Here is an 18,239-nt window from a genome sequence, read left to right on the forward strand (position 1 = left end):
GGAGCGGACGCGCTCGAGGTCGCCTTCTGTTCGACGCCGAAAGACATGGGAGGTTAGTCCCACCATCACTCCGCAGACACCTCCTGCATCGCCGACTTCGCCTTTGAATCCACCATCTGTTTTTGAGGTTCCTCAACGACAGGAGTTCTCACCGGCTTCTCAGACGCCGGGGCCGGTTCCGATGTCACCTCGAGCCCAGGCTCCGCAGTATCCGGCTTTCCTGGCCCCAGGTGCTGACAGTTCCGCATTTTTAAATGCGATGTTTGCCATTTTTCAACAAATGGCTCCAGGTGGTGGACCGGCTGGTCCTTCGGGGCCATTGGCCTTCAATATGGGTGCTCAGGCTCCTTTACGACTGGCACCTTTCATGCCCTTCCTTCCAATGGGAGGTGCTGACTCGGTGTCGACTTAACAGCCTGTGACGCCGAGTAGATCCGCCGGAGAGTTCTCCTGTTCATCCTTTGCCTCATTCGGCGCGAAGAAGTCCATGGTGCCGATGGATCTGGCATCAGACGGATCCGAGGATCGGCGTCCGGCATCGACGTCGGCTGACGCCCTGTCGACGCCAAGGATTGAAGCCAGGCTACATTCAAAGCTTGCTCTTCGCCTCCTTGAGGAGCAGGAGTATCGGAAGCAGGCCCTGGAGGAAGGGGAGATTGAAGAACCTCTGGAAGATCTCCAGGGTTTGGATACGGCAAGTGGCTTAGACACCTCTCCAGAATGGGACTTAACATCTCCAGGAGAATATACAGAGGAGGCTGCTTCATTCCACTCTGTAATAAGGAAAGCAGCTGACTTTTTGGACCTTCCCTTGCTGGTGTCTGAATCTAAACCCAATATATTGACTGAGGTGTTACATCCTGCTTCGACGGTTGCAGAGCCACTTCTGCCATTTAATGAGGCTCTGTTAGAACCAATTTTAGAGATCTGGAAGAAGCCGGTGTGATCTTCGGCCGTTAATAGATCAGTGGCACGCAGGTATCGTGTGGCTCCTGCGGATCCAGGCTTTTTGTCTAGGCACCCGACCCCAGAGAGCCTGGTGGTTCAGGCTGCTTGTTCATCTCTGACTGCCCCAGGCCCTTTTCCGGGGGTACCTTCGGACAGAGACTCAAAGAAAATGGACCAATCTTCCAAGAAAGCTTTCTCATCATGCAGTATGGCTCTCAAGTCTACTAATGCCACATGCATTTTGGGCAGATAAATCTACGCCCTAATGGAAGAGATAAAGTCGTCCCATACGGAGGTGCCTCAGGAGGTGTGGCTGGTTTCAGATGCTCAAGCTGCGGCAACCCAAGTAATCCAGTCGGGTCTGGACACTACTGATTCTGTGGCCAGGGCTATGGGCACTGCTGTTGCTACGAGGACACAGACCTGGCTTCGTTCCTCTGGATTTTCATCTCATGATGTCCAGTCAGCCCTGCTGGATCTTCCCTTTGATGGGGATAAACTTTTTGGATCCAAGGCGGACTCTGCCCTTGAGAGATTTAAGGAGAGTAGGGCCACGGCTAAGTCATTAGGCTTGCAGACCTCCTCTTCTGCTTCTTCGAGACTGTTAGGAAGATTTAGGGGGTTTGGTCGTGGCTCATCCGCCTCCTTTCGAGGCAGATTTCAACAGCAACCCGCCACTGCTCTCCCCAATAGATCATACAGGGGGAGGGGTAAGGTCCGAACCAGAGGAGCTGCCCAGCAATTCCTTCACATACCACTCCTGTAGAGGGGTAGGTTATTGAACTTTCTCCCCAAGTGGGAGGATATAACATCAGACTCCTGGGTCACCAGCTTTGTGGGGAAAGGTTATGCCCTTCCCTTTCGGGAGTTTCCTCCCCCCCATCCCACCTGCCCCGCCCATCCTACTGTTCAGAAGAGCATCTCCTGTTACTAGAACAGGAGGTTCTAGTCCTCCTTTCAAAGGGTGCAGTGGAGATGGTTCCAGAGCAGGAGAGTGGTCAGGTTTGTTGCTCAAGATACTTCCTGATCCCCAAAAAGGATGGTCGGTTGAGGCCAATCCTGGACCTGAGGATTTTGAATTGGTTCCTCAAACAGGAAAAGTTCAAGATCCTGACCTTGGCTCAGGTGCTTTTGGCATTGAACGAAGGAGATCGGATGGTGTCTTTCATATCCCGATACTCAAGTCGCACTGGAAGTATCTCCGGTTTGTGGTGGGATCGCGGCACTATCAGTTTGCGGTTCTTCCGTTTGGTCTTACTTCAGCACCTCCAGTCTTCACAAAGGTGATGGCGGTGGTTGCAGCAGAGCTCAGAAGGAAGGGGATAGCGGTATTTCCTTACCTGGACGATTGGTTGATCAAAACCAAGTCTCCGGAGCTCGTGCTACGTCACCTGCAGTCGACAACCCAGTTGTTGTTCGACCTGGGTTTTTCGATGAACGTGCCCAAATCTCACCTGGAGCCCTCTCAGCGCCTCCTGTTCATAGGGGCAGTACTGGATACAACATTGAATCGCGCCTTTCCTCCGCCTCAGCGGATTCAGGACATTCAGGCGTTGGTTCCAATGTTTCAAAGTGGAGCGGTCATTCCAGTCCTCAAGGTCCTACGTCTGCTCGGTCTGTTTGCTTCTTGCATTCTGTTGGTCACTTACGCTCGCTGGCACATGAGGGCTCTTCAGTGGTGCCTCCGAAAGCAGTGGTCTCAGCACAAAGGAGATCTTGAGGGATCGGTAAAGATCTCCAGGGACGCTGCAGTGGATCTAAGGTGGTGGGTTGCGGACGGCAATCTTTCCCAAGGAAAGCCGTTCTCGCAGCCTCCGCCGGTGACCACAGTAATAACGGATGCTTCCACTCTAGGGTGGGGAGCTCATCTGGGGGACCTGGAGGTCAAAGGTCATTGGTCTCAAGTGGAACAGATGTTTCACATAGATCTGTTAGAGTTGCGGGCAATACGTCTGGCTCTCAAGGCCTTCCTCCCTTCCCTTCGCGGTCAGTCGGTTCAGGTCCTGACGGACAATACTACTGCGATGTGGCATATAAACAAACAGGGAGGAGTAGGGTCGTACCTTCTCTGCAAAGAAGCTCTGCTAATATGGTCCTGGGCAAGGGACCATCGGATTTGCTTGGTAGCAAACCATCTGGCCGGAGTCTTGAATGTGCGTGCGGACAGTCTCAGTTGGCACTTCTCGACCGATCACGAGTGGCGTCTTCATCCAGATCTAGTCCGGCAAATCTTCCAGATGTGGGGAATCCCTCGGGTAGATCTTTTTGCCACTCGGGAGAACACGCACTGCCCGTTGTTCTGCAGCCTCCAGTATACGGTGCCAGGAACGTTGGGGGACGCGTTTCAGGTGTCCTGGTGCGACCAGTTGCTCTACGCGTTTCCCCCCCATACCTTTGATTCCTCAGGTTCTGAGGAAAATTCGCCAAGACCGAGCCCAAGTCATACTAATAACTCTGGATTGGCCAAGGAGGGTATGGTATTCAGATCTTTTCCAACTCTCTCTGTGCCCCCTGCTCCGTCTTCCCTCACAGGGCAGACCTCTCGCAATCGCAGGGGCAGATTTTACCCCCCCCCCCACCTCCAGAGCCTGCACCTTCATGCCTGGAGATTGAACGGGGCAACCTGAGTTCCTTTTCTCTCCCGCCTGAGGTAGTGGATGTTACTTTATCGGCCAGGCGACACTCCATTAAATCTACCTACGCTAGCAGGTGGGCTAAATTTGTGAATTGGTGTGGAGAGAAGCAAATTGATCCCTTACGTGCCCACTTATCAGATGTCTTGTCTTTTGCGTTGTCCCTGGCACAGAGGGGTTGTGCAGTGGCTACAGTCCAGGGCTATTAGTCGGCCCTGTCAGCCTTTCTGTGTCTTCCAGCCCAACCTTCTTTATTTAAATCTCCTTTAGTATTAAGATTTTTATAAGGCCTCATTAATAAGTTTCCTCCCACTCCTTTCATTATGCCTCAGTGGGATTTAAATGTAGTCTTAACGTTTCTTATGGGCTCACCGTTTGAGCCAATGCATTCTTGCCCCATAAGGTTATTGGTTTTGAAGACTGTTTTCCTTGTTGCAATTACTTCAGCTAGAAGAGTGAGTGAGCTGCAGGCTCTTTCTGTCAACCCCCCGTATACATCATTCTATGTAGACAAGGTGGTTTTGAGGACCAAGTCTGCTTTCTTGCCGAAGGTTGTTTCACCCTTCCATTTGGGTCAGACTATTACTCTCTCCTCTTTTTATCCTCCGCCTCATCCTTTGAAAGAGGAAGAAAAGTTGCATTGTTTAGACCCGAGAAGAGCGCTAAGCTTCTACGTGGACAGAACGAAGGAGTTTAGATTGGAGGATCAACTCTTCATCGGGTACGTGGGAAAGAGGAGAGGAAGGGCAGTCCACAAGAGAACACTCTCCAAGTGGGTCATTCTTTGCATTAAGCTGTGTTATTCTCTGGCAAAGAAAGAAACCCCTGATGGAATAAGAGCTCATTCCACCAGAGCTAAGTCGACCTCTTCGGCCTTGGCTAGGGGTGTTCCTGTGGTTGACATCTGCAAGGCCGCAACTTGGTCATCCCTCCACACTTTTGCAAAGCATTACTGCATGGATTTGGAGGTTAGGAGGGATGGCCATTTTGCACGGTCGGTGCTGCAGGATTTTTTGGTTTGACCATTCAGGCACCCTCCACCGAGTGCGGTACTGCTTTGGGACTCTATTCAATGAGTGAGGAATCCACAGGTTGTTGTATCCATCAGAAGAACGAGTTACTTACCTTCAGTAAAGCCTTTCCTGGTGGATACACTAGCTACCTGTGGATTCCTCACGGTCCCTCCCGCCTCCCCGTTGCCTGTCTGGTCTTACCAAATTATCCTTGGGTGAGCTCCTCTTGGTAGTTTATGACTTTCCTATGTAGTGTATATATTTATGTACATAAGTACATGTTTAAAAAAAAATAACAAGTAGAGAAAGGAATTTGTGAGATTGCTGTACATAGTATGTAGGTATATAATTTTGCGTATTGACATTTTTTGTGCTGATGTTTTTATCTATTTGGTATAATTAAATATTGTTGTATAAATATTTGTTTCAATTGCCTATTCCTCTCATAGGCACGTAAAAAATGTTGGTACTGACGTCGGCGAGGACCTCTTATTGCCTGTATAACGTCAGAGAGCGTTGCGTGGGCAATTGTGACGTCCTCGTCGACGTGCAGAAGCTAGGAAGAAAATTTCCGTCGAAAGCTGGCGCAGGGGGAAATTCAATGAGTGAGGAATCCACAGGTAGCTAGTGTATCCACGAGAAAAGGTGTTACCGAAGGTAAGTAACTAGTTCTTTAAACGTTTGATTTAGTGATTTACTAGTTGTTTTACAGGCCTTGTGCTAGGTTGAGAACTAACACTTGTATTTCTTGTTACAAGCTTTGTCGAGGCTCCTATATTTTTTTTGTTGTACACGTTTTTTGCCGTTAAAGTTCAAGGGTTTCTCAATGTATTATTATTATTATTTATTATTATTATTATTATTATTATTATTTTGTAAACGTTTTTGTATACCACACCTCTACTCGGGGGTGTAAGCCGTTTACAGAGAACCAAAACCACTGACAGCAAGTTCCACATCACAGTAGAACAAAGGTAGAGGAAACTGACGATAATATGTTAAATGAGAGAACCGTCATGACCTGTAAAACAGAAGAAAGAAAAGAGAGCGAATAGGAGGGGAGGAAAGGTAAAGGAGAGGAGAAAAGGTAGGGGGAAGTAGGCTAGGTGGAGAATGTGGCAGATGGGAGAGGTCAGAGATGAGATGAGAAGAGTAGGGCGGAAGGGAGGGTTCAAAAGTGGTAGGTTTGGCGAGTCATGCGAACCCTGGTTCTTAGTTGAATCGTGTTATTGCTGCGCTTGATTTCCTTACTAATCAGGACAGGATGAGGAAGATGTATTGATTAGTAATCTTTCTTGTTACTTATCAGCAATCCTTAAGGCCCAGAATCCTGCTCTTTCTCACGACAGCCCTGCTTCCTCTCTCTGTTTCCTCTCCAGGTTTTGTGGTGTTTGTGATTTAAGCATAATAGTACTGCTCTAATATATTTCACAAGCAGATGTGTTATGTTAGGGCCAGTTCCATGTAAGTGGGAAGAGCTTAAAGTGCTTTGTTCCTTCAGCAACAAGGTTATTGTCTATGGTTGTGTGTGTCAACCTCATTTGCAAGGACTGTGATGGGGAAGAGTGCAACTCTGTCTACTTAAGTTACATTATCGAAGTGTTTGAAACTGTAGCTCCAGTGGGAGCACCAATTTATTTGTTCTTACCTTAAATTTACCTCTGGAAAAAATTGACTATGCCGCAGCTTTTGCACAGCCATAAGTGCAAAATTTGCACATGAAAATCTACGTACCCTGATTTTGCCAATCTGGATATGCTATTTAAGTTAAAAGAGGCCAATGTTTTGTTAATGGTTATTGTTTTTTAAGTTCTCTTTTCAAGTGTTTACGACTTGAGTGGGATTTAGGTGTAACCCATGAGCCAATTTGTTAGTCGCTCTCTTGATACTTTGGTTTTGACTTGGAGCTGTGACCTTCTGCACTAACATCTCTGATGGCTGTGCTACTTCCTTCTTCCTGCTTACTAAAAAATCTACCTCTGCACACCAAAATATTCCTCTTGCCCTTACTGTGTCTTTCTTCATGTGTGAAACCTACTTTGTTCATCTTATATCATCAGCATGTATTAAGGGTAGTTACCTACTTGGGATAATTATATGTTATATCCTTCGTGTTAAAGCTTCAGAGTTGTAAAACACTCTTCTTTGTTCCACGTTATTTGAATGTTTTCAGGTACTTTGAAAGGGCTAGATTTATTTAACATGAGCATTATAACCTGGTTATGTGTAGTCCTATAGGCAGCCCTTACATAATAGTTTATAGCCTACACATGTAAAGTCTTCCACATATTCTTTACTTTTTTCATTAGTTTCCATCTTAGCTGGGCTAGCACACCCTCCAAATTAGAGCCAACCTGTTGGCTGGGCTGAACCATAAGTATTGACGACTACTTAACATTAATAAACATGGTACCTAGCCAATCGTTGTAGCTTGGAAATGACTATTTCACGGCAAAGCCACTATGGTTGTCAATAGCAATATATTCCCAGGCGCACACATGATGACCATGGGAAAAAAAAAACACAATAGCAACAAATTCTGTTTAAAGCTCCAAATCTATTCCTGGGTCAGCCTAACGCCCAAGCTGCTCGCCAAGCTTCAAAGCATGTTATACTTATTATGCTCTAATCGTGTAAGGTAGTACCCGGGACAGTCTTCATTATAGATACAGTAAACTTTGAAAAGGCCAGACAGTTAATTTCACTTTGTTTGATCGTTTGATTTGATTCTGGGTTTGATTCCCCTAAACATGTTTTTAATTATTTTTTATTCCTCAGTTTAATTATTATGTCAGTAGATGTGTTCACATAACCCTAACCCTAACCTACAACTAACCTACTGTGGCCTTACTCGATTTTGGAGGTATTATTAATCTTGTGTTTTCACAGTAGTGTATATGCAGATTTCCCTTTGGGAAGGGTACTCTGACTACAGGATCAACCAGAGCGCTTTTGCCGCCATAAAATATCGGTTTTGCTTTCAAAATTAGTTTATATTTTCACAAAGCACATAAATGTTTTAAAATGCAAAACTTGCATACTAAAACATTCAGATGTATGTATGAGAATTAATAATATGCATAAAGGAATTTCAGAAAGATATCCAGTATTTGAATGACAGTTCGTTCACCAGTACTCGCAAAACCTTTAACAATATTTTGTTTTTAGGAATGTGTAGAAAACTGAGAGAAAAACAGGGCATCCCTCGACAATTTATCTTGGCCTTGTTATAAACCGCGTTTTTGTCACTGCTACTGCTTTTAAAATGCATGACGATCTCACAGTAGTAGATTGACAAAGTAGGATCATAATTTAATTATGCCCCTTTTTAATATTTAGAGAGTTTGTATTAGGTTGCCGTTCACCCATAAGGGCCTCAAGTTACACCTCAAGATACTGTTCGCCCTGTACTGTGCACAGAGATCTGCAGTACATGCTATGACTAAAGGCATTAACAAGTTTCAAATGGACCGAAAACAGTACATCTGCTTCACTTTGACTGTGCAGGTCAAATCCTCGCCTTAATATATACGATATAATGTATATTTTTCTCCTGCTTTCTTATTCCCCAAACAAGTTTCTTAGCACGCATCTTTGAATTAGGCCATTTCTGTGTTTTCCTATTCCGTAGCAGCAGGCAGCATAGAATGGCCATCCAGCATCTGCTCAAGTCAGCGATCAGTGTTTCTTTTGTCACAACTGAATTATCACAGTGAAGTCCTACTTGGATTTTTGTAATGTAGAACCACTTTGTTAAGCATTTCTCCTGTATTTTTGCTAGAATCACCAGATAAGTTAGTCTGTAGTAGTTGTAGTGCGGTGCTATTACTTTCTCTACTTTGTATTTACCCAAAACATTGCAGTAGGAATACTGGGCGGTTCCATAACCACCGAACATTGTGCATTAGTCCGTTTAGTTCATTGTAAGTAACTGAAGACTGCTACTCTCAGAATTCAATACATTTTGTAATAGAGGTCTTGGAGTAGCGGTATGCTATCTCTTGTGAAATTAAGTAATCTGGTAACCCACTGTTGGGAAATTTTCTGTTGAGCCTTTTTTGCCAATGTCTGACTGTTGACCTTTCATATGCTAGCACTGTTGTTTTTGACTGCACCTGCTACTGACCACTAGCAAGCAGGTTTATCTCTCTGATTAGAAAACTGGTTTACCAACGTAAAAAAATAAAGTAGGTCTACCGCTCTTGTCCTGTTTACTTAGCATTTTGATGTCCAAGTAGCTGAGTCCAGTTTATCAGGTCTTCTACTGCTGGATATCAGGACCTGTGCACTGCCACAGATGAATACCTTGGGGCTTCAGACCTTTGCTACATGTTTACGGCGTGCTTCATTTTGATCGGAGTTGTTGAGGTTATCTCTTGGCTTTTGATGAGACATTTTTACTGTTGAGAAATTGATTTGAAAGTTCACCACACAGCAGTAGGGTCTGAGAGCGTACTAATACTGTCGTATCTGATCAGATCAGTGTTGCACAAGGTGCAAGGATGAACTCCCTCTCTCACTCGTTTCTTTTTATTTTTTTATTCTTGGATCTCTTGGGCGGAAAATGAGTTTTTCCAAGGTTACCAGGCTTGACTAAGTCACTAGTTCACGTTTTACACAGGTGACTTTATGATTATAAAATGCAAAGCCAGTGTTTTGTTTTGATCATCTAGTTGCTGTTTGTCAGTTATCTGGTTGCAAAATTAACGCCTTAGGTCGGACCATACGATATAAAACTCTCTACTAGGTTCTTGCCCTATTGTGTGCGCATGTAAAATATCCTGGCTTTAAGAGATCCTGCATGCCTTTGGTGTTCATTAGAAGCCTTGCATTTGGCTATTTTTATTTTGGGAGGGGAGTGGGAGTTGGTAAATGTTGTTAAAATGAACAATATTTCCTAATTATTTGTGTTGAGGTGCACTTCAGTTTGTACAGCTGCAAATTCTTTATACATTAGAATTACGTTTTGTTAATTTTATGTAGTCACAAAGGCACCTGAATTTCATGTAGAAAGTTACAAAGGTTAGTCTACCAAATCTCCCTTAAAATCAGTTTTTGATGAACCTCAAGAATGCAGTGATACATGGGTCACGTGTGCGCACTTGAAAACATTGAATGGTTCTTAGGCGCTTGGAGGAGTTTTGTATTAGTTAGGTGCACCGAACACTTACAAGAGGTCTGCTTAAAGCATGTGCTCAGTCAGTATGATATAATACTAGACAGGCGTCTCAACTCCTGTTCTGGTGCACATTTTTGGGAGAAAACCGTATATATCACTGTCAGGTGGTCTGAAGTGCTTTAGAGGTTTATCTAAACTTTGAATATATTTTTCTGAAATTCCTTTGGTTACTTATTGCATCCTGGCTAACATGGTTCGACTATTTACTTTTTTCTGTCAGACTATCAGTAAGGGCAAATAATCACACAAACCTATTCACACCTTTTAAATTGGATAAATTCACTATAGAACTAACAGTCCATCAGACCTTCCGTTGGTATTACGTATTGCTCAATCTCTAGTTAAATTGGCAATCTCATATTCTGTAGAATTACCAAAAGGAATCTAATTGATCTTTATTCCCAAACTCTGGAGAGCACCTCGAGCCTAAGTGCACGGAGCAGTGTTAAATGGAATATTTCACTCCTAAAGGGCTTAATAAATCCAGTACAATAGGCAGTGAAAAGTAGCGTATTGCAGATGCCACGAGCCAGATGTGGGCCATGTTCTTTTGTGTTGGGCATTTCCTGGTTAGGGGTTTTCTGGTGCAGGGTTTTTTATGTAGTTTCACATAGCACTGTTTGATGGCAATGGGGATTCTGATCTGGTGATTGGTGTAATAACAGCATCTGTGCATGAAGTACATTGTTTGATCTTTTTCAGGTAATTTAGCATGTTTGATGCTTCTTTGTAAAGTGAATTGCCACTCTTCACCTAAGTTTCTTTTGGACTCTGTTTATTGAGCTTTACAGGTACACCAATGTGTCATAAAGGATAGTCTTCCTTACATCAGGGATTAAAGCAGCATCTTTGTTACAGCATCACATCGTAATGATTTTCCGAAGAGTGGTGTTCTACTAGACATATCTATTATGGGGTGAGTGACACCCCTTCGGCCTGTATGAGCAATTCAGTGTTGCAAGTAAAGCTGTGTCAACTGGGAGAAGAGGTAGAGGAAGGTGGGGGAAGGTTAAACAGTGAAGGGGAGAAACAATCCTAACATTGGAACAATACAGAACAATAAACAATGTTCAGGTCTGTGCAATACACAAGCAGTTCAAGTAGGGCATCTATACAGAACGGTTCATCCGCTGAATACTGAGAAGCCACCAGGGGAGATACAGCAAGGTGTTTTAGGTGAAGTGTTAGGGAGTGAGAGTCAAAGGAATAGTTCCAGTGCTTTCAGATTTGGTGGGGTGAAGTAGATAAATTCTATTCGTGAGAGAAAGATAAGTAGAGGGTGCTATATTCTACACGATGTAGCATCTGTGCCTGATAATTTGTGGCTAAGTTGTTCCAGCTCTATGATATGTCGTAGGTGGGCGAACCATTGCACCAAAGAGGGAGGGGCTTGCTGTTTGCATGCTAGTGCGATCAACTGTCGTGCTGCATGGAGGCTATAACTGGTGAGTATCCAGTCTGCTTTGGTCATACCTGTTGTGCCTGGGGGCCGTAGACCCAAGGTTACTGTAAGCATAGTGGCAGGGAGAGCTCAATACACCCTTAATATGGCTAAGGACCTGTTTCCAGAATATTGGAAAGGGGGGCAGGTCCACCATGTGTGCATAAGGTCACCCACTTCTATGTTGCATCTCCAGCATAGCGGGGATGTGCTCCGGTAGCTGGTTGACAGGCGAGAGGGAGTATGATACAATTGGTACTTTAGTTTATTGGCAGTTTTGTGCAAGGATAGGCTACGATATGTTTTAGGAATATCACGTCACAGGGTATCCCACTGCTTAAAGATTATTCTACCTAGACCATTGAGATTGATAGGGGTATGTAGTTATCCCAGTGGAATATTGAAGGGTTCGATATGTTTTCGAGATCAGGCCCTTCAACCCGTTGAAGGACCGAACTAGTGTTTCAAATGGGGGTGTGTTGGCGTGTGACCACAGCATTGAAGTGCTCAGTGGCGTAGCTGTAAGTATTCTAGTCTAGACAGCATTTTTAGGAAGCCAAGCCAAATCCCTCACCCTGCTTTCAAACTTGATTGGTTGACATTTCTTGTCCCGGCACAGACTTAATTGAGCTGTATTGTACGAGAGCAGGCAACTGCATTATTGAAACAAGAGGTTTGTCATTTATTTCCCACCTGAGAAGTTATTATTATTTATTTAGCTTTTGCATGAGAGAATTAAGTTAATGTTCCCTGCCAATTTGGATTGTCCTCCATCATATTCAGTTTCTCCTTGAGCATGAGTCTTTTTTTTGTTGATTTACAGCAGTGGTTCTTATCCTGTGGGCCGAGGACCCCTGGGAACGCAAGTCATATTCAAGGTGCCCACGACTGGGTTACCAAATTAAATAATAATGAAAATTAATACATTAATATTAACAAAATATATACAAATAAAGAAGCAGATTGAAAAAATGGAAACATTTTGTATATTGGATTGTGAAATAGACAAAATACTTCAATATTGAAGTATTTGTTAGGCATATATTTTTGTGTATTGTTTTAATATTTAAATCATAGAAATGGTTTAGTTTGGATGTCCCTAGTATTCAATAATGACATAGCAGAGGTCTCAGAATTCAAGTAATGATTCATTGGGGGTCCACAGGAGTCAAAATGTTTAGAGCTGCTGATTTACAGTTTTGAGAATTGCTTCACTTCTGTCAGCCTCTGTAGCCTATCTCAAAACTTGACATAGTTGCACACTTTCTGCTCCATCATCTAGCTGACAAGTAAACATTACTTGGTTGTCTGAATTTGGTAAAATCTGCTTACTTTGAAGGGGAATAGTCAAAGTTTCCTGGATTTAATGTGGCTGGCTTTCTGTTAGATGTTCCTGAAAGGTCACTGCAAAGCATGTCTCTTTAAATGGTAGCCTTTTTACAATACAAAACAATCTCAGGATATTCAAGTAACAACTGCACTCCAACATGGAAGTACGCATTCAAATTACATTGCCTCACTTCGAGAGTGGTATAAAGATACATAGTGTTCTCTGCAGAGATCGTTTAGCCTAACAAGCAGGCATTCAGTCAACAATAATGCAATTAATTAATATTGGACACGTCATTGAATTGGAAAAACAAACTAAGGTTTTACATAAATTTATAATAACATTACCCAGTCCCATAAACACATTATAATTGTACATGAAAGTACAGTAAATAGTGCAGCAGTCGCCTTAATGCTCATTACACAATTGTATTGCTGATAATCAAATTAATACAACCATTTGAAGACACTGTTCTTGTCATTGGAATTCTAGCAAACATGAGGTGTCAACCATGTTTCAATTGTCCATGGTACATCAATAGGTAGATTGACAGCCGATCGTGAGGATGAGCCCAGAAATCATCCATCCTATTCAGTATCCTTCACAGCCCCTTTTAATTGCAGTCTGGAGTTGATCTTGTCTAGAAGCATGGTTGACACCTTTTGGCCAATCTTTGTGGCCTCCTCAGCACTTAACATGGTCAAGTATCCAAATTTCACCAGCATAAACATAAAAAACAATCATGTATGAGTTTGATTTACTCATATTAATACTATATAAATATGCAGGCCAAAGGTGACCTAATGAATTGATGCTATGGCACTGTGAATGCCACCACCTCATGTCCTTAAGTCACACACTTACCTTTATCAAACCGGTATAGTGCAGTGAAACCTAAAGAGCCATTTACTTGAATAAAATCACACACACATCCACATTTTAACCATTTTGGGCTGCCAAAGGAACCTGAGAAGACAACTCTGTGCTAGTACCTCAACTAAGAACCTATATTACCTGAAAACAAACTCTATCTAGTACCTTATTTACTCCTCTGCTTGAAACTCTGCTACTAATGTATATATTTTTTGTAGTAGTACAGATTTTCCTCCCAAAATGTTGCAGATTATGTGCACCTTTCTATAGGGTATATGAATATCGCCTTTACCGTTGCTCCAGACTACCATCACTCAAATGCAGTTCAATGGCAGACTTTCTTTGTAACGCATCCTAATCCTGTGTTTCAATAGCATTATATATAACGTTTAATCGACAAATATCTCCACTGGCATTCATGGCTAGTCTTAAAGGATACATACACCCAAAACCAAAGTCATGACTATTTGTTACCATTTTAGAAACATTAACAACGTTGTATGTTATAGTGTAAGAAGATGATCAATCAAGCTAATTATCCATCATTTTCTGCGTTGCTTGGAATTAAATGATATGTTCAGTTGAAATACGCTTGGAGGGCATTGGAGTAAGGTTTAACCTTTTAAAATGTTGGTGTCGATGAATGGCTGACAACGACACTACCTCCCCAGTGCATGTGTCGGCCATTTTCCTCACATTTCTGTGATAAAAACTTCCAGAATCAACAAAATCCCTACCACCCAGTTTTGCCCTACTTATGGCAATAAAAACGCTGCACCACTTGTGTGGTTGGGCCAAGTGCCACTGACGGGAACAAATCAAACCGAGGTCAGTAGGAGACCAAGGGCTCTCACTGACCTTTGTTTGATCCGTTCTTGTGTTGTGGAATCCTGGTGATTCCGAAAGTTTCTATCACAGAAATGTTAGGAAAAAGCGTGATTTCAGGCAAAGTTTGAGGTTTTGCTGGGCATTATAGGTAAAATAAAAAAAAAAAAAAAAAAAAAACCTCATGGGATCCACAAAAGTCACCTAATCCTGGATTCCCCTAGGTGTCTCGTTCTTAAAAATGTGAACGTTTGCTACGTTTCCATAGATGTCAGCTGAGCTAGGGCCTAAAATCCACAGCTATCTATTTTGCAAAAAACAGGTCAGGTTGAAGTGGAAAAATGTGATGTATCCATGTTGCGTTTTGGGCCGTTTCCTGTCATGAGCTATCAGCCTACTAACACAAGTGAGCTACCATTTTTATAGGGCGGAAAGAAGTTTGTGGTTCCAGGCAGATTCCAGAGCTTTGCATCATAGGAAATGTGTTGAAAATGTATTTTTAAGTCACAATTTGAGGTTTGCAAGGGCTTCTAGGTAAAACAGTCTGGTGGGAGGCAAGCAAGTCACCCCATACTGAATTCCCCTAGGTGTCTAGTTCTTAAAAATTTACAGGTTTGTTAGCTTTCCCTTGGTGCTGAGCTAGGACCCAAAATCCACAGCTATGTACTTTGCAAAACGCAGGTTAGTTTTTTAGTAAAAAAAATGTGATGTATCCATGTGGCGTTTTGACCAGTTTCCTGTTGTGGCCACTAGGCCTTACCCAAAAAGGTGAGGTATCATTTTTATCAGAAGACATGTGGAAGCATTGAAAAGTAGAATATTTGTTACTACCAGGTGGATTTTGCTGCCTGTGTGCCTTACAATTGTAAGCCAGCATGTAAAAAAAAGATCTTTTCTGATGGATACAACTACCTGTGGATTCCTCACCTTATGAATTCGTCCTTGCGCCAGTATCCGACGGAAAGTCTTCTTCCTAGCTGTCCACGAGGACCTCATAATGGCACAGCTCCACGTGACTCCGTCTGACGTCAACGTGCCAATAAGAGGTCCTCGTCGGCGTACTGACGTCAGTTTTCCTTTTTCCGTGCCTTCGACGCCAACGGTTTTTCTTCCTGGCTCGTTGATAACTGTAGCGTTTTTTGGTGGTTACAATGTCGCCTCCAAAAAAGTCAGGTTTCAAGCCGTGTAGAGAATGCGGGGGTCGGATATCGGTGACCGACCCCCATTCGGATTGTATTTGGTGCCTTAGTTCGGAGCATGATGTGGAAGGATGCTCTTCGTGCCAGAGCATGAATCCAAAAGCTCTGAAAGAGCGTGAGGTAAAGCTTTTCTTGGCAAAAGCGAAGAAGAAGGGCCATAAAAAGGATTCCTCCCATGCTTCACCCAGAAAGCATAAGAAGCGGCGTCATCATGACTCTATGTGCCGTTCAGAGCGGAGCCGATCGAGGTCTCGGTCTTCTCGACGCCAGAAGACATGGGAGAAGAGCCCTACTGTCACGCCTCAGCCCGAGAGTCCGGAGTTGTCGCTGGCGCCATCTGTATCTGAGGTCGTTCATCGTAGACCTCTTTTTGCCGGCATCGAGGGAGCCTGATGTACAGCAGACCTCTGCTCAACAATACCCGGCTTTCCTGGCTCCAGGGACGGATCCGGCGGCATTTTTTAATGCTATGTATGCCGTGTTCCAATCCATGGCCCCTGCTGCTGCACCGGCGGGTCCCACGGGGCCATTGGCGTTTTAATTTGGGCTCTCCGGCACCGTACAAGATGGCTCCTTTCATATCCTTCTGCCCTTCGGAGACTGGTGGTTCAGCGCCGAGGGTATCCCCTGCTAGGAGTCCTCCACTTGTGATGGTGGATCCTCCTTCACGTCAACAGACTCCATCACCGCGCCATCCGACGTCGTTGATGTCCCCATCCAGACCGGCTCCATCGCCTTCCTGCCAACTGACTCCGAAAAGGTCTTCGTTCGTCTCCGTGTCGGCGTCGGGTGAGTCTAGGAGTCATCCACCTCTTCCTGGGCTCTTTCAAAATTCGAAGTCGTCGGCGTCGATGGACTCTTTATCGACCCTTGGCCCTAGAGACACATCTTCGATGTTGTAGGAAGGCATTACGACTTTTGGAGGAGGAGGAATATAGACAGCTGGAGGAAGGAGAGATTGAGCCTTCAGATGAGTTCCAGGGTCTTGCTACAGCAAGTGGTCTGGATACATCCCCGGATTGGGACATTGCGTCTCCGGGGGAGTTTACGGAAGAGGCCGCTTCTTTCCATGCAGTGGTAAGGAAGGCTGCAGAGTACCTGGACTTGCCTTTGTCTGTGTAGGAGGTGAAAACTAACCTGCTCACAGAGGTACTACATCCCTCTTCTTCCAGTGCTGACCCTTTGCTGCCTTTCAATGAAGCTTTAACTGAGCCTATTTTAGACTTATGGAAGAAGCCAGTAACAACTCCTCCAGTGAACAGGTCAGTGGCGAGGAGGCATAGGGGAGCACCAGGAGAATCCGTTTTTCCTATCACGACAACCGAATCCGGAAAGCTTAGCAGTCCAGGCGTCATGTTCTGCGAAGTCTGCTCCTGGGACATTCCCTGGAGTTCCAACTAATAGGGAGTCCAAGAGGATGGAGCAGTCTTCGAAGAAGATCTTTTCATCATGTAGCATGGCGCTTAAGGCTATTAATTCTACCTGCGTGCTGGGCAGATACGTCCATGCCCTTATGGACTCCGCTAAAGAAATGGCAAAGGACCTGCCACAGGAGATGCAGAAATCGTTGGGATCTCTTTTTATGGATGCACAGGCTGCTGCTCAACAAATTATACAATCTGGCCTGGATACTTCGGATTCTATTGCCAGGGCCATGGGAACATCTGTGGCTACTAGGAGGCATGCCTGGTTAAGGTCCTGGTTTTTCGTCGGATGTTCAATCCACCTTAATGGATCAACCATTTGATGGGGAAAAGTTGTTTGGGGACAAGGCGGACTCTGCCCTTGAACGGTTTAAGGACTGTCAGGCAACAGCTAAGTCCTTGTGCTTACAGACCTCTGCTACAACACCTTATAGACCTTTTTGGAGGTTTCGGGGGTTCACTTGAGGCTCTGCCTTTCGGAGGTCGCAATCCTTCATCCAGCAACCTACCAATCCGTCCTGTCGTGCCTTTAGAGGGCGGGGTAGGGGTAGAGCTAGAGGACCAGCCCAGCAGCTGTCATCTTTGTCATCCTCCTCTGGTGGACAACAGCAGAAGCAGCCCTAGTTTTCCCCACTTTATCATCCATGCTTCTCCTGTAGGGGGAAGATTGAGTCTTTTTCTGCAGAAATGGAAGTCAATTACAACAGACTCGTGGGTGCTAAGAATTGTGGAAAAGGGCTATGCTCTCCCCTTTCAGGAGTTCCCTCCTCCCCCCCCCCCCCCCCTTCCATCCTTTTATTCAGAAGACCATCTTCTGTTGTTGCAACAGGAGGTTGTCACCATGTTGGCAAAGGGCGCAATAGAGTTGGTGCCGTTGCAGGAAAGGGGTCAGGGGCGTTATTCAAGATATTTCCTGATTACCAAAGTGGACGGTCGGTTACGGCCGATCCTAGACTTGAGGATTTTGAATTTGTTCCTCAAGCAGGAAAATTTAAAAATGCTAACTCTAGTGCAGGTACTTTTGGCGTTGAACGAAAGAGACTGGATGGTGTCTGTCGACTTGCAGGACGGGTACTTTCATGTTCCGATAATCAAGTCGCACAGGAAGTATCTCCGGTTTGTGGTCGGAACGTAACACTACCAGTTTGCAGTCCTTCCGTTTGGACTTACTTCAGCACCTCGGGTTTTTACGAAGGTGATGGCAGTTGTTGCAGCACATCTCAGAAGGAGGGAAGTAGCGGTTTTTCCCTACCTGGACAATTGGTTGCTCAAAGCCAAGTCTCCAGAGCTTGTGTTGTCTCATCTGCGAATGACAACTCAACTGTTTTTCGATCTGGGTTTTTCTGTAAATGTGCCCAAATCTCACCTGGAGCC

The 18,239-nt window shown here is 44.4% G+C and overlaps 1 protein-coding gene across 3 annotated transcripts in view; it reads left to right on the plus strand.

The window, feature by feature from the left end:
• The window catches only part of PPP2R5C (protein phosphatase 2 regulatory subunit B'gamma), a 1,141,542-nt gene that overhangs the window by 304,248 nt on the left and 819,055 nt on the right, over positions 1 to 18,239 (plus strand). The gene's annotated exons all lie outside the window — the stretch shown is intronic.

Source organism: Pleurodeles waltl, chromosome 9 (assembly GCF_031143425.1).
Source record: "Pleurodeles waltl isolate 20211129_DDA chromosome 9, aPleWal1.hap1.20221129, whole genome shotgun sequence".
Lineage (NCBI taxonomy): Eukaryota > Metazoa > Chordata > Amphibia > Caudata > Salamandridae > Pleurodeles > Pleurodeles waltl.